At 44.5% G+C, this 13,207-nt stretch overlaps 1 protein-coding gene across 3 annotated transcripts in view; it reads right to left on the bottom strand.

Moving 5' to 3' along the window:
- LOC138764094 (mitochondrial adenyl nucleotide antiporter SLC25A24-like) overlaps window positions 1-13,207 on the bottom strand; it is a 99,792-nt gene that overhangs the window by 39,636 nt on the left and 46,949 nt on the right. The gene's annotated exons all lie outside the window — the stretch shown is intronic.

Genomic DNA, 13,207 nt, shown 5'->3' with positions numbered 1-13,207 from the left:
TCTGTATTGCCCCAAGGGTTCACTGAATCTCCGAACCTGTTTGGACGAATGCTAGAACAAATCCTGGCGGACTATCCACAATCTGATAATTCCCAACTAATGCAGTATGTGGACGATTTACTATTATCAGGACCCAAGGAACAAGAAATGAGGGGAGATACAATTAGACTCTTGAATTATCTGGGGAAAAAGGGTCTACGGGTGTCCAGGAACAAGTTACAGTTCGTTGAGAGAACTGTGATATATCTGGGACACCAGATAAGTAAAGGACAGATTACCCCTGAACGGATTGCGGGAATCACTAGAATGCCGTTACCCCGTAATAAGAAGGAAATAAGACAATTCCTGGGACTCTTAGGTTACTGTAGGTTATGGATAGAGGACTACTCAGCTTTGGTGAAGTTTATGTATGAAAAGCTGACAAATGAAAATGAATATCCATTGAAATGGACCCAGGAGGAGGAGGGATGGTTTGAGGACTTGAAGCATCGCCTGACACGAGCCCCAGTACTCACTCTGCCCTCTTTAAAACAGCCCTTCCAGCTATTTGTCACTCATAACCAAGGAACAGCTGTGGGAGTTTTAACACTGGAAAAAGGCGGTCAGCGACACCCAGTGGCTTTCCTTTCCAAAATGATGGACCCAGTGTCTCGCAGATGGCCAACGTGTATCCAGGGAGTAGCGGCTGCTGCTCTGTTGGTAGAGGAAGCACGTAAACTTACTTTTGGAGGAAAGATGACTGTGTACACCTCCCATTCTGTGAGTGTTTTATTAACACAAACTGCCCATCGATGGCTGACTGATTCTCGTATATTAAAGTATGAAACCATTTTAATGGTCGGAGAAGATCTACAGTTTGCAAAGATTAATAGCTGCAACCCAGCTCAGTTTTTATACGGCAGTGAAACAGAGAGAGAGGTGGAGCACGACTGTGTCGAGTTGACAGATCTTCAGACCAAGACCCGAGAAGACCTTTGCGATACTCTGCTGGGAGAAGGATATGAATTCTACATTGACGGCTCCGCCAGATGTGTTGACGGAATGAGAAGAAGTGGGTATGCTATAATAGAAGGAAATACTTGGAAAGTAGTAGAATCCACGAGACTACCCGGAAGCTGGTCAGCACAATCCTGTGAACTATATGCCTTGCAGAGAGCCCTCAAAATACTGGCAAAGAAAATTGGAACGATTTACACTGATTCCAAATACGCATACGGGGTAGTGCATACCTTTGGTAAGATCTGGAAGGAGCGTGGTCTAATTACATCAAGAGGAAAGGAATTGGCACACGAACAGATGATTACTCTGACTTTAGAAGCCTTGACATTACCCCAGGAAATAGCAGTGGTCTCCATACCAAGCCATAAGAGGGGAGATACCCCGACAGCAATTGGAAACAGACTGGCTGATGAAGAAGCCAAAAGGGCAGCCATGCAACAAGAAGTCCGTTTGCTGACCTTAATCCCAATAAGACAAGGCATAAAGAAGGCTCCCATTTTCACTGCTAAGGAAGAAAAGGACATGGCTCAGCTGGGCGCAAGCCAGCTGCCTGATGGAACATGGAAGACACCAGATGGAAGAATGGTTCTAAATAAAGAAATAACTCGCAATATTTTAAAACACCTGCATCATCAGAGCCACTGGGGCACCCAAGCCTTATGTGACACAGTGCTTCGAGAATATGTGTGTAAGGGAATCTACACCTTGGCCCAACAGGAGGTGCAGAATTGTCACCTATGCACAAAAATTAATAAGAAGGTAATGAGGACAGGGACCATGGGAGGTCAACCATTAGCCATACGCCCTTTTCAACGTATCCAGATCGACTTCACAGAGTTACCTCAAGTTCAAAGATGGAAGTATCTGTTAGTGATAATAGATCACTTTACCCGATGGGTGGAAGCCTTCCCAACAGTAAATGCTACAGCCTCTACAGTAGCTCGCCTCCTCCTAGAACAGATAATCCCCAGATATGGTATAATGGATTCTATAGACTCAGACAGGGGTCCACATTTTTCTTCAAAAATCCAGCAATTGATTTGTAATGCATTACAGGTCTCTTGGAAATTGCATACCCCTTGGCATCCACAAAGCTCAGGGAGGGTTGAACGTATGAATGGAACCCTAAAAATGCAATTGACAAAATTAATGGTGGAAACTAAAATGCCTTGGATAAAGTGTCTGCCCCTGGCTTTATTGAGAATTCGTACTGCCCCACGAAAAGATGTAGGATTGTCCCCTTATGAAATGATGTTTGGGCTTCCCTTCTGGAGTACAGTTGAGGGGTGTCCCACCTTGGGGGAAGGGGATATATTTGTTAGGAACTATTTACAGGCACTGTCACGCTCTCTTACAGATTTACGAAAGAGAGGACTATTGGCACAAACACCGCCTCTAGACTTTTCTTTACACAAAGTGGAACCAGGAGACTGGATTCTCATCAAGACCTGGAAAACTGAAAAACTCCAGCCCCAGTGGGAAGGTCCATACCAAGTTCTCTTAACTACAGAGGCTGCAGCACGAACAAGAGAGAAGTGGTGGACGCACGCATCCAGATTTAAGGGACCTGTAGAAGAGGCGCCTCAGGACCCTGATACGAACTCAGATTGGACTTGTGTTCCTGGAGAAAAACCTCTTACCTTGCGATTTCGCAGAAAGACTTGATTCACAATGTTATTGTTATGTTCTTTGATTTTTCTTAGTTTACCTATGTCTTTATCAGGTGTGAAATGTAAGAAATGCAGAGACACAGTGGTCCTGTTTCAGGACCACATTTGGGGAAGAAAGGAGGGTAATTTTATTTCCCATACCTCAGTTCCTGAGAAATGCTGGGCAGAAAATACCACCCAACATCCATATACCCCTTGTGTGGAAAAAGAAGGAAATAATATGGGTCATTATATACAGATTCCTAATACCACTCCTTTCCCTCTTAACGGTTGGAAGGGTGACTCAGGCCCACCATGCCCTGATGGACTCTGGTTTTGCATACACCAGCGTACTATTCCAATGAAAAGTTCCACTCCACACTCGAAAGTGCCTGCCCCTTTAAGACAGCCAGACTTAGTTCGAGTCCATCCAAATAACCATGAAAGTTTCGGTCATGCAGTTGGGGGAGATAACCTTTTTGTAGATCTTGCAACTAAAATTGCAGGAACTTTTAATGTAACCAATTGTTGGGTCTGCGGGGGTCCACGGATGTCAGAGCAATGGCCTTGGTGGGGGGAGTCCCTCAATTCATTGACCATGATTTCCCGAATATGGACAACTAACCGAACGAGATCAAGAGAAACTTGATCTCTCTCTAACGTCCCCTCTGGTTTTTATTGTCTCTCACGAACCGGCAAATACCCAGTAGGAAAAAGTCCCTGCAAGGCTGTATGGATTCGCATTTCGCCTGGTATTTTCACTTGGTTTCCTAAACCCCTGACTTGGTTCTTATCCACTGTTTTTAAAACTAATTGCCTACCCCTGTCTAATAGCAGTATTCAGTTTTGGAATTGTACCAGTTCCACCATCACAGGACCATACCAATCAAACCCCGTTCTTAAAAGAGTTTGGGAAAGGGGGTATGGAATATCCCCAAATGGATTATTCTGGGTATGTGGTAATAAAGCTTATACTCGTCTCCCCTTACAGTGGAGTGGAACTTGTTTCCTAGGAATAATCCGCCCAGAATTTTTCCTCCTACCCCACGATCACGGTCATAAATTAGGAGTGAAGGTTTTTGATACATTACACCGTCAGCCCCGCTCTAGCACGGTACATTTGGGACAATGGGGAGATGATTGGCCTCCAGAACGCATAATTCAATATTATGGTCCCGCTACATGGGCTCAAGATGGATCCTGGGGTTATCGTACTCCTATTTATATGTTAAATCGCATTATTCGCTTGCAAGCAGTCCTTGAAATTGTTACAAATCAAACAGCTCTAGCCCTGCAATTACTTGCATCCCAGCAAGGTCAAATGCGCTCTGCTATATATCAGAACCATCTGGCCCTAGACTATCTCCTAGCCACGGAAGGAGGTGTATGTGGAAAGCTTAATTTGACTAACTGCTGCTTACAGATTGATGATAATGGCCAAGCCATTCGAAAAATCGCTGATAATATTCGTACTTTGTCCCATGTACCGGTTCAAACCTGGCATCCTTTTGCAAAATTGAATTGGATGGACAAATGGTTTGGAGGAACCTGGTGGCGTACCTTATTGTGGGTCATCGGAGGTATTTTATTCCTCCTACTTATTTTGCCCTGTATTATTCCCTGTCTACACAGCCTGGTGATTTCCATGGTCCAACAGGCTATGCAACCAGGGGGACTGGGAGACCCCGTTAGAATTTTACTTCAGCACGAGATTAATTTATCATGAAACGTTTGTCTTCCCCGAGTTAAAATCCCCATTCATATATATATAATACACACATTTTAAAGAGAGAAAGGGGTGGATTGTTATATATAGAGAATTTAGGTTAAAATGACTTAAGTTAAAATGTGATGATTAATCATAAAAAGGGAAGCCAGAACGGACAGGGAGCTTACTAGCAGCCAAGGACAAAAGGTTCAGCTGGATATGTTTTTTTTAAACATATCTTTTCATGGTCATAGTGAGAGACATGCAGGAGACAAAAGATTGATAAGAAGGGTGAGAAACAGAATTTAGTGTATGTAGAGTTCGCAGCGTACGTAACGAACGTGATAATTAAAAATGCAGTTATACTTAGAATGCTTTTGCAATACTAACCAATTAAAACAGTATTAATAAGAAGGGGAAGGGCAAACAATAAGGGTATAAAAATCAATGCACTGTATGTATCGGGGCTTAACTGGTGAGAAGCCAGTTGAGTCCAACTCTGCAGACTTGTAAATAAAGCTTGTCGTGTCATCAGTTTTAAAGAGACTCATGTGTGAGAAGTTTTATTTCTGACATTCAGCACAGGAGTTTATTGTCTTTGCAGAATTGTAGGCACCACCTTGTGCATAACTCCTGCATTCCAAAATGAGATCTGTTTTGAAGTATTTGTATCTATTTGTGACTTAACTCAACAATAAAGACGCTGTTTACATTCGGTACCGCACGGATGGCAGTCTCTTCAATCTGAGGCGCCTGCAAGTTCACACCAAGACACAAGAGCAACTTGTCCGTGAACTACTCTTTGCAGACGATGCCGCTTTAGTTGCCCATTCAGAGCCAGCTCTTCAGCACTTGACGTCCTGTTTTGTGGAAACTGCCAAAATGTTTGGCCTGGAAGTCAGCCTGAAGAAAACTGAGGTCCTCCATCAGCCAGCTCCTCACCATGACTACCAGCCCCCCCACATCTCCATCAGGCACACAGAACTCAAAACGGTCAATCAGTTTACCTACCTCGGCTGCACCATTTCATTGGATGCAAGGATCAACAACGAGATAGACAACAGACTCGCCAAGGCAAATAGCGCCTTTGGAAGACTACACAAAAGAGTCTGGAAAAACAACCACCTGAAGAAACACACAAAGATCAGCGTGGACAGAGCCGTTGTCATACCCACGCTCCTGTTCGGCTCTACCGGCACCACCTACGGCTCCTAGAACGCTTCCATCAGCGCTGTCTCTGCTCCATCCTCAACATCCATTGGAGTGACTTCATCACCAATATCGAAGTGCTCGAGCTGGCAGAGTCCACAAGCATCGAATCCACACTGCTGAAGACCCAACTGCGCTGGGTGGGTCACGTCTCCAAAATGGAGGACCATCGCCTTCCCAAGATCGTGTTATATGGCGAGCTCTCCACTGGCCACCGAGACAGAGGCGCACCAAAGAAGAGGTACAAGGACTGCTGAAAGAAATCTCTTGGTGCCTGCCACATTGACCGCCGTCAGTGGGCTGATATCGCCTCCAACCGTGCATCTTGGCGTCTCACAGTTCGGCGGGCAGCAACCTCCTTTGAAGAAGACCGCAGAGCCTACCTCACTGACAAAAGACAAAGGAGGAAAAACCCAAACCCAACCAACCAATTTTCCCTTGCAACCGCTGTAACCGTGCCTGCCTGTCCCGCATCGGACTTGTCAGTCACCAACGAGCCTGCAGCAGACGTGGACATACCCCTCCATAAATCTTCGTCCACGAAGCCAAGCCAAAGAAGAGAAAAAGAAGAAGAAAACCTTCAATCTATCTTCCAAAGATATATCTATACATAACATAAAATATAACGTAAGCTGACACACAGGAAAAGGTTAAACAGGTTCCGACCACATTCCCTTGAGAATCGGAGAATGAGGAGAGATTTGATAGAGGTATACAAAATTATGAAGGGTATGACAATAATAGGTTTATTGTCATAAATAATTGTACAATGCACATAGGCCTGAAATTCTTACTTGCTGTAGCTGAACAGGCACTTGTAAAAGAACCTATGATGGTGAACTCAATGAATTACATTAAGAGACAATAAGGGGAAGGGCAGATTGCACAGGCCACGTGATGTCGGCACAGCTGAGAGGGAGGTTTGAAGAAGTGAGGAACTCTTACCTTGCTTCTTTTTGAGCTGGAGTCAGGAGGCTGCAGTTGAGTTAATTGATTAGGGCCAGGGAGCAATTGAGATAATAGATAGGGCCACAGAGATCCAGTCTCCAGTGACAGAGTGGCTCAGAGACAGTGTGGTTTTGTGGACTGGAATAAGCTGTCTTCTGGCAAGAATGTGTCTGCCATGTGGAGGGCATTCAAAGGTGAGATTTTGACGGTGCAGAGTTTTTATGTTCCTACCAGGATTGAAGGCAAATATTGGTGATGTGATTAAGAAGAGAGGTGTATAACCTGTTTAGGCAACAAGGAGCAAATGAGGTACTTGCAGGGTATAGAAATAGTAAGAGAATAAAGATGGAAATCAGGAAGGCAAAGGTATGAGGTGGCTTTGGCAGACCATGTGAAGGAAAATCTGAAGGGTTTCTACAAGTGTGTTAAGAGTAAGAGAATTTTAAAAAAATTGGTCACCTAGACGATCAATGTGGTCAACTATGTGGAGCCTCACAAAATGGGGAGATCTGAAACAGATTTTTGCATCCGTATTTAATCAGGAAACTGGCAGAGTGTATGTGGATGGAAGGGAAACAAATAGAAGTGTCGTGAAACATGGAAGAGGACATGCTTGCTGTCTTACAGAGAATAAAGGTAACAAATCCCCTGGGCCAGATATGATATTTCTTTGGACCTTGAGGGAGACAAGTGTTGAAATTGCAGGGACCCTGATGGATTTATTCAAAATGCCCTTACCATGGGAGAGGTGCCGGAGGATTGGAGAGTAGCTCATGATGTCCTGCCGTTTAAGAAAGGTTGCAAAAGTAAACCAGGTAACTATAAACCAGTAAGCTTGATGTCAGTAGTAGGTAAATTATTGGAAGAGTTCTGAGAGATAGGATATATTAGCATTTGGACAGCCTCGGGCTGATTAAGGACAGTCAGCATGGCTTTGTGTTTGGACAGTCAGGATGAACAAATCTTATAGAGGTTACCAAGAAGGTAGATGAGGAAAGGCTGTGGATGTTGTCTACGTGGTCTTTAATAAGGCTTTTGACAAGGTTCCACATTGGAGGTTAGTTGAGAAGGTTAAGACACTAGGTATCCATGGAGAGATTGTAAACTGGATTTGAAATTGGCTGTGTTGGAGAAAACAGTGGCAGTGGATGGTTGCTTCTCAGATTGGAGGCCTGTGACTAGTCATGTGCCTCAGGGATTGGTGTTAGGATCATTGTTGATTGTTGTCTAAATCAATGATCTGGATGATAACGTGGTAAATTGGATCAGCAAAGATAGGAGGCGTTGAGGACAATGAGGAAGATTTTCAAAGCTCGCACAGGGATCTGGACCATTTGGGAGAATGGGCCAGTAAATGGATGATGGAGTTTAATACAGACAAGTGTGAGGCATTGGGTTTTGGAAGAGAAAATCAAGGCAGGATGTACACTGAAGAGTGCTGTGAGGCACAGAGTCCTGGGGATACAGGTACCATGTTCACTGAAGGTGGCGTTGCAGGTGATCAGGGATGTAAAGAAAGCTTTTTGGCATCTTGGCCTTTATAAATCAAAGTATTGAGTATAGGAGTCGGGATGTTATGGTGAAGTTGTTTAAGACATTGGTGAGGCCAAATTTGGAGTATTGTGTGCAGTTCCTGGTTGCCCAACTACAGGAAGGATATCAGTAAGATTGAAAGAGTGCAGAGAAGATTTACTAGGATGTTGCCCGGACTTCAGGAACTGAGTTTCAGGAAAAAGTTAAACAGGTTAGAATTTTATTCCTTGGAGAGTAGAAGAATGAGGCAAGATTTGATAAAGGTTTACAAAATTATGAGGGGTATAGACAGAGTAAATGCGAGTAGGCTCTTTCCACTGATTGAGAGATAAATACGAGAGGACATGGGTTTAGGGTGAAAGGGGAAAGTATTAGGGGGAAGTTCTCTCAGAAAGTGGTGGGAGTGTGGAATGAGCTGTCATCTAATGTATTGAATGCAGGCTCAATCATGAGTTTTAAGAATAAATTGGATAGGATGGGAGGGGTCTCGAGGGTTATGGAATTGGAGCAGGTTATTGGGACTAGCTGAACAATGGTCGGCACACACTAGAAGGGCCGAATGATGTGTTAAAGCCATACTGATTGTCCTTAATCAGCCCGAGGCTGTCCAAATGCTAATATATCCTATCTCTGCATCTTCTACACAAGATGGACAATAAATGTTCACTGTAATCCTCGTTCAGAAAAGTGATGCAGTAGTACAGATAATCCACGATTAGCATTCAAGGTGAGGTTAGAGATGATAACTCGAAGTGTAGTGGTTAGTGTAATGCTGTTACAGCACCACCGATCAGGATTCGACTCTTGCACTGTCTGTAAGGATTTCGTACGTTCTCCCCGAGTCTTGTGCGTTTTCCCCAGGGTTCCAATTTCCTCCCACCATTCGAAATGTTCTGAGGTTGTAGGGTGATTGGCTGGCATGGACCTATGGGCCAGAAGGGTCTGTTATTCTGCTGTATGTCTAAATTAAATTTTAAACTGTTTTTGAGCCCAGAGGTGCTGGTCTTCAGGCTGAAGGTGGCATTGAGAAGAGAATGTGACCAGGATGATGGGGGCTCTTTTATGATGTTAGCTGCCTTCTCGAGTCAGTACCTCACAAAGGCGAGTGCAATGGATAGGAGGTTGGAGCCTGTGATGGACTTGGCTATGTTTTACTACCTTCTGTAGCCTTTGCGTTCCTAGGTACTTGTATTGCCAAACCAAATTGTGATACAACCAGGGTACTTTCCACAGTGCACCTGTAGAAGTTTAATGAGCCTATCTGATGACATGCCAAATCTTCACAGATGTATTCGAAAATAAGGGATGTTCTGCCTCCTTTCCAGTTCAAAGTGCTGGCTCCAGAAAAAGTCTTCTGATTTATGGACTCTCTGAGGCTTGGAGATTGTGAATCGCTCCACCTCCTCATCAATGCGGACAGGTGTGTGGTCCCTTCCCAAGATCAACAATCTGATCCCTAGTCTCTGTGACGTTGGTGTTGTTGTGGCACCAGCTAACCAGATTGTCAATTGCCTTCCTGATTCCTGACTCATCCTTTCCAGTTATTCAGCCAAAGATTGTGATGTTGTCAACAATTTTGAAGATCGAGTTGGAGCTGAACCTGGCAGAGGGGAAGAAGTTGTCCTTGTGCCGCTGAGCACTCCTCTTCTGGTTCCTGTACCACCTTCCCGATGGCAGAGAGTGAAGAAGGCATGGCCTGGGTGCTGGGGGTCTTTGAGGATGGTGGCTGGTTTCTTAGAACACTGACTCTTGTAGATGTCCTTGATGGAGTGAAGACTGGTTCTTGTGATGTCGCAGTTTGAGTTCACAACTCTCTGTAGCCTTTTCCTGTCCTGTGTATTGGCACGTCCATACCAGTCATAGTGATTCAACCAGCCAGAGTGCTCTCCACAGTGCACACCCATAGAAACCTGAAAGTCTTTGGTGACATACCAAACCTCCTCAAACTCTTCACGAAGTATAGTCACTGGTGAGCCACCTTCATGATTGAGTTCATGATAGCCCCAAGGTGGATCTTGAGAGATATTGACCCCTAGGAATCTGAAGCTCTTGACCCTCTCCACTGCTGACCCCTTGATGCAGACTGGTTTGTATACTCCTGATTTTTCTCTCTTCTCTCCCCACCCCCCCCCCACCCAACTCCAAAGTCCAGAATTAGTTTCTTAGTTTTGCTAATGTTGAATGCAAGGTTGTTTTTGTGACACCACTCAACCAGCTGATCTTTCTCCCTCCTGGATGCTTCCTCATTGCTGTCTGTGATTCTGCCGACAACAGTTGTGCCATCGGAAAATTTGTAGATGCCATTTGAATTATGCTTGGCCATACAGTTATAGATGTAGAGCAGATAGAGCAGTGGGCTAAGCATGCATCTTTGAGATGCACCTGTGTTGATCGCCAGTGAGGAGGAGACGTTTCTGATTTGTACTGACTGTGGTCTTCCAATGAGGAAGTCAAGGATCCAATTGCAGAGGCCCAAGTTTTGGAGCTTGTTGACCAGTACTGAGGGAATAATGGTGTTGAAGGCTGATCTGCAGTTGATAAAGAGTAGCCTGATGTATGTGTTACTGTTGTCAAGGTGATCCTGAGCTGAGTGCAGAGCCAGCAATATTGTGTCTGCTGTGGAGCGATTGTGGTGATACGCACATTAGTGAGTCCTTATTAAAGTATTTCAATCACAATAGACGTTAGTGCTACTGGACAATAGTCACTGAGGCAGCTCCCTCTGCTCTTCTCAGGCACCCAGACGATCGATGCCCTTTTGAAGCAGGTGGGAATCTCTGGATGCAGCAGTGAGAAATTGAAAATGTGCAATAAACACTCCAGCTAGTTGATTGGCATGGATTTTCAGTACCTTGCTAGGTACGCTATCAGGGCCTGACACCATGCAAGGGATCACACTCTTGAGGGATGTCCTGTCGTCAGCCTCAAGAATAGATATCAGAGTATTTAAGATAAATTTGGATGGGAACATCGATGGGTAGAGCGTTTGGAGGGCTAATGTCTGGGTAAAGGTTAATGGGACGAGGATGAGGCATAAAAATGGGATGGCACAGACTAGATGGGCCAAAAGGCTGGTTTCTGTGCCATCGTTTTCCATGGCCTCACTGGACGATTCCCCAAGAATCTCTCTCTGAATTATGTACTCAAACATATTAACATTCATCACAGAATTTTGTAACATGAAAAAAGGCCCTTCAGCCCAATGTCCATGCCCACCAGGTTGTCTATCTTAGCAAGTCCTCTCTGATTTGGTTCAGTCCATATCCCAGGAAGGTTGAGGTGACATGAAGGTGGAAAAGCACTTGGGATATGACCAAGTGAATCCTGGAACATTGTGGGAAGCTGGGGACAAAACTGGTCGACCTTCCTTAGCCACAAGTGTGGTATTGGAAGACTGCAGGGTACTTTAATTTCATGTTCAATGTGAATTTATTGTCATATACATGGAACACTGCAGCACAGTACAGGCCTTTTGGCCCTCTGTGGTGCTGACCCATATACTCCTTAAAATACTAATCCCTCCCTACCTGTAACCCTCTCTTTTTCTTTCATCAGTTTGTGCCTGTCCAAGAATCTCTCAAATGCCCCTAATGTTCCAGCCTCCACCACCATCCCTAGCAAGGCATTCTTGGCACCCATCATTTTTTTAAAAATAACTTGCCTCTGACGTCTCCTCTAAACTTCCCTCCCTTCACTTTATACACATGTCCTCTGGGGTTTGCTATTCCTGCCCTGGGAAATGGTTGCTGGCCATCCACCCTATCGATGCCTCTCAGAATCTTCTAGACCTCTATCAAGTCTCCTCTCATCCTTCTATGCTCCAAAGAGAAAAGTCCAAGCTCTGCTAGCCTTGCCTCATAAGAATTGCTTTCCAATCCAGGCAACATCCTGGCAGATCTCCTCTCCGTAGCTTCCACACCCTTCCTATAATGAGGTGACTATGCTTGAGTAGAATGTACTTCTCCAAATGCTTACAGATCTTATCCTTAAGATAAGGATATCTTAATACTCTGGGGTCTCACCAGAGATTTGTAGAGTTGCAACATGACCTCTCTACTCTTGAACAATGAAGCCCAACATCCCATATAAATACAATGCACTAGATCTGTACATGTAATGAAGGACACTGATAGACCAGTGAACCTCACATCAGTGTTTGAACCTCACATCAGTGGTGGGAAGGTCACCAGAGGAGCATCTGAGGGAGAGGATCTCGTGACTGGAAAGACATAAATTGATTAAGGACAGTGAGCTTGGGTTTTAAGTTTGAGAATTCTGTCAAAAACACATGCACAATGTACATGTGCCTAAAATTCCCACTTGCCTCATCTTATTTAATGATTGATCACTTATTCTCTGCATGTGTGGGTTCAGGATGTTTGTTCCAATAGGACAGGAAAAAGATGGTGGGAAAAGGGAACCATGGCTGACAGAACAGGTGAGGCAGCTGGTCAAGAGGAAGAAGGAAGCAGGAAATAGGAAGGGCTCATGAGAAGTCTATGTTTTCCAGGAAGCAGCTTAAGTAAGGACCTAGGAGAGCTGGAAGAGGGCATGAGAAGGCCTTGGGACATAGGATGAAGGAGAATCCAAGGTGTTCTATGTGTATGTGAAGAACAGAAGGAAGACTAGAATGAAAGTGGGACTGCGAAAGGATAAATGGGGCAATGTGTGCCTGGAGGTGGAGGAGGTTGGAGAGGTCCGAAATGAATACTGTGTTAGTATTTACAAGAGAAAAGGACCTTGATCACAGAGGTGGAAATTGAACAGGCCTGTGTGCTGGACAATGTGGAGACTTAGGAAGTGGAAGTGTTGGATCTTAAAAACATCAAGATTGATAAGTCCCTGGGGTCGCAATGTACCCCAGGCTGCTGTGGGAAGTGAGGGAAGAGATAGATGGGGCAGTAGCTATGATCTTTCAGTCCTCTTTGACTGCAGGGGAGGTGCCAGAGGATTTGAGAATGAGAAATGTAGTCGCCTTTAAAAAAGGTAAGAGGGAGAATCCTGGAAATTCTAGACCAGTGAGTCTTACGTCAGTGGGGTATAAACTAATGGAGAGGATTCTTAAGAATAAGATCTGTAAGCATTTGGAGAAGTACATTCTACTCAAGCATAGTCAGCTATTTATTTTATTTAGACATACAACAGGGTAAAAGGCCAATTC

This window comes from Narcine bancroftii, chromosome 5, assembly GCF_036971445.1.
Source record: "Narcine bancroftii isolate sNarBan1 chromosome 5, sNarBan1.hap1, whole genome shotgun sequence".
NCBI lineage: Eukaryota > Metazoa > Chordata > Chondrichthyes > Torpediniformes > Narcinidae > Narcine > Narcine bancroftii.
This window is presented reverse-complemented; position numbering and strand designations above follow the sequence as displayed.